This window comes from Marmota marmota, unplaced genomic scaffold (genome assembly GCF_001458135.2).
Source record: "Marmota marmota marmota unplaced genomic scaffold, marMar, whole genome shotgun sequence".
Classification (NCBI taxonomy): Eukaryota; Metazoa; Chordata; class Mammalia; order Rodentia; family Sciuridae; genus Marmota; species Marmota marmota.
This window is the reverse complement of record NW_026000211.1, coordinates 23,506,113-23,510,477: the sequence shown is the minus strand read 5'-3', so window position 1 is coordinate 23,510,477 and position 4,365 is coordinate 23,506,113.

The window sequence follows — 4,365 nt, the reverse complement described above, 5'->3', positions numbered from 1 at the left end:
GTAATCTCAATTCTTTACATTTTAATACAAGAGTTATTCATTTTATTTCAGTTTACTTCTTTTTTGGGGGGGTGGGGAGCACTGGGGATTGAACTCAGGGGCACTTGATCATGGAGCCACATACCTGGCCCTTTTTTGTATTTTATTTATAGACAGCGTCTCACTAAGTTGCTTAGTGCCTTGTTGTTGCTGAGGCTGGCTTTGAACTCACAATCCTCCTGCCTCAGCCTCCCAAGCCACTAGGAGCACAGGCGTGTGCCACCACGTCCAGTGCGTGCTTAGTCTTTATGCACAGTAATACCCATGTTTTTATAGTACTAATAGATGAAAAAGCATGTAAATAGTATTTGGATATAAACCATTTTTTAGAGTCTGTAAACAAGTCAAAATAACACCTGGCATTTTGCTAGGGGAATGTTAAAGTTCGTAAACAAGTCTGGATGGTGCCTGGCAAAATGTCAGAGGGAGTGGTTTGAGAAGTAACAAAACCGAGCTATTAGGTGTAGAGATTCCTGATTGGTTGACTGATGTATCTAGTTTATGCTAATTAGATAAGCTGTGTGGAATGTATAAATACTGCTCCTGTCCTGCAATAAACGGCTCCTACTCCTGCTGTATCAACGTACACAAGTTATTCGTCACCCCCTCCGCTTATTTTGCCCAGCCGGCCGGGCTGCGGCAACCATTCATTAATAGACTATTATTTTAATTACAAAAATCATATCATTGTACTTCAACTGTTGAAATTCAGATGCTGTGCAGACTGCTTAGGTATATATTATTTAAATTTGTATTTTACATCTAAAATCTAAAATGTGTTAACCTAATTAATGTTTATATTGTGCTTTTATTTTCAAAATTATGAAGATTGATTATCATTTTTACATTTGTGAATTATAGTGAAATGTATTTGTGATGATAATAACTTTTGCTCATTGCCTTTAGTTGACTTGAGAATAAATTGAATCTTATTAGAGGAAAATTTACATAAGTTGTTAATAGTTCTAAATTTTATATCATTCCTATTCCCATAATCATCATTACAGTAAAATCTGTTAAAGAACAGGTGTTAAGTTTAGCAATATTGTCCCCTGAATTTAACTCGTGTTTTGTCATATTTTAATTTATAATAACTGGAAAATTATTTTGTAATTAATGTACAAGTCTCTGTATATAAAACCATGGCAAATTCTTAAAAGTTGATTTGTTATTCTGCTTAGAAAGGTTGATTAAGATGTTACACAATCATCTCTCTAATTGAGTGTTCTTTATGTTAATATTTTTAAAAAAATATTGTTAGAATTGTCTCCCAAGGCTTCTTTATGATTATATGTATGCATATACATAAACATTATACATATACATAAACACACACATAAACATATGTGTATCTATGCAGGTAATAAAGGCAGATTTGGTAGTATTAATTCATTAAAAATGTTTTTACTTCCAAATCACCAAATAAAACATGAGAAGTATAATTTTTCTATGAATTAAGTAGTATAAAATGGTATTTTGATTTTTTTAATGGGTAACTAAAGAAAATCTAGAACTATCTTACTGTATCTATAAAATTTACTTTTAATGTGATTGTAGTTTTAATTTTATTGCATGGTAGCAGAAAAGACTTTCGCACGCAGGAGTGTTATACTGAAATATATTGGGGAAAGCCAGAAACCAGGAAGAAAAAAAGGAATGCGCTTAAATGTGATGAAAAGAAACTACATTTGCATCATATGTCAACAGCTCCTATTGTTGGGAAAGCAAAAGTGCACATTCTGAAATGTCAAGAAATGGAAAATAAATCAAGGAGGGAGAACAGAAGCAAAAGACTGAGGGTTACTAGCTTGGGCGAGCAAGGTTAAATGTGATGAAGGAGCAAAAGCCCCAAACAGCATCATAAAGGGCAAAGCACTGAAGTCTGAGGTGACTGTTATCAAAGACGTGACTTTGGCAATTTCAAACAAAAGATAATATAAAGGAATATACCTAGAAACGCCTCGAGTGGACTCAGAGGGCAAGGCAGGGGAAAGGGTCATCAATACGGCCCATATAATGAAGTCCCCAGAGATGCAGAAATGGAGAGAGAAATGGCAGATATGGATAAAGCATGGAAATCTGATAAGAAATAGAAGCTACTTATGGAAGCAATATTTATGATTGACTGCTCAACTCAAAACATCTCTACTAAAAACACTTTTAAACATAAAACCAGGCAGTCAATCTTTGGTGGTGTTTGTGATAGAGACCCCTGTTGAATAGTGAAAAAAATACATGATTAGAATTGTTTCTATTATTTTTAGTCAGGGTTCCTCATCTTCCTTCTTAAGTGGACTTTTTTAAGGTAAGACAAATTGAGAAAACAGATCCATGATTAAAAAATAATTATTACTTCCTTATATTGAAAAAAAAAAGATTTCTTGTTGTAGTCAGAATTGGGATGTTGGTGGGAGTTTTAAGGCATTTTTTCTCAAGAAAACTCCTGACCTGGGAATCATGCTTGTCTAATCTCTGCCTCTGTCTATGATGCTGTTCCCTTTGCAACCTGCTCCCCCAAAATGTGCCTCCTTTTATTGCAGTTTTCTACTGACTGCTTCCTCTCCCTTAGCCAGGAATGCAGGGTAGATCGTTCAGAAAAGTTTCTAGCTCTTAAAGATTTTCTTATATAATTTCTTATAAGGCTCTTTCTTATAATGTTTATTTGAAAAGCACAAGAATCAATCTCTATTGTATATATTCAATAATTCCCATTGTCATATTCCTGATAAATATTTATACACGTTTTTCTCAGGAATCCTAATAAGTTGCTTGCTATCTTTTTAAGCAGGTTCTAAATGCTAGAAATTGCCTTCCTTTATCTTCTTCTACCTACTGGTCTTCAACATTTTATTAAGCACTCCAAATTATTTGAAGACAGTAAAATACTGTGTTGCTGGTGTGAACAAATTCAACATAGTTACTGCTTTCTAAGTGGTTAAAATTTAAAAGAAGAATAAGGCCTTAAATAGAGCAGTCAGAGAAATAACTGTAACCCTGAATGTTGACTGGTATCTGCATGTCTTCTGAGATAGCTGAGATTGAAATCATTCTGTGCCACACAGTGATGTGTCCATAATTTTCTCCTACATGGTTATACATTGTTGAAAACTTTGTGTAATTTATTATCCCCTAAGTTGAGCTCCTATTTTCTCTGGGATATTTTTTTGGAGGGGGGTTACTGAGGATTAAACCCAGGTATGCTTTACCAGTGAGCCACATCCTCAGCTCTCTTTAGTTTTAATTTTGAGGGAGTAGCTCACTAAGTTGCTTAGGGTCTCACTAAATTGCTAAGGGTGGCCTTGAACTAGCAATTTTCCTGCCTTAGCTTCCCTAGTCACTGGAATTATGGCGTGTACCACTGTGCCTGGCTTTCTACCTATTCTCTTCTGCAGTAAATAACACAGAGGGACAATACATTCCCTTACTTAATTTATAAGGGGAAACAGAAAATATATGAAAAAATACCTCTGTATTTGAGAAAGATTCTGAAGAAAACATTCAAGAAAAGGCAAAGGAAGAATGTCCCACTTCCCTTTGAAGTATGCTTCAAAGCAAAGATCATTCAGAGATTTATCTCATGAAGTTTTAAGATTCAAAAGTTTCAGAGATAAGTATGGTGGAACTGGGGGGTATTGAAGCCACCCTGGCTCTGCAGTGTGTGTTCTGTGTGACCTGGTCTAAACTTTATAGGCTTTTTTGTTATTTATCATTGAAATGTGATGCAAAATAATGTACATACAAAGAAGATATCTTTTTATATACAAATTTGTGGAATAATAAAGTATCAAAATTTTATTAAAAAATAATGATTCTATAAATTCCTCCTTGTGTTTCTATCAATATTTGCTTTACACCTTTTATGCTAGGCTGTCTGGAGCTGCCACATAGGAGCTGAGTGCCCCTAGTTTTGAATAATGGGAATGTGGAGACTGGCTTTGCTGAGTAGGAGGCAGGTGGATCCCCATCTCTGCTCAGCAGAGGAACACAGCTTTGGGAGTGGGCATTACCCAGTGGGAGTGGGCTGCTCCTTGTAATATTACCCCTCTGCCTTATATGGATAAAATGTTCTTTCAAACAGCCTTCCCCAACAAAATCTGGGTTTGAGGCAGACTCCCTCTCTTTCTTGCCTGCCTTGACTTCTTTGTGGGATCTGGGTCAGAGGTCACATCACAGAACCCAAAGAAAAAAGTGTTTATCTGTGTGTCAGTATTTCATGCCAGCCCAGTTTTCCTGGAGTGACCTTGACTGATTTAGTCACATGTCTAGGCACTAAGTCATTATCAGAAGGCAAGTATAGTTTTTTCTTGTGTTCTTGTGTTTTGAAAC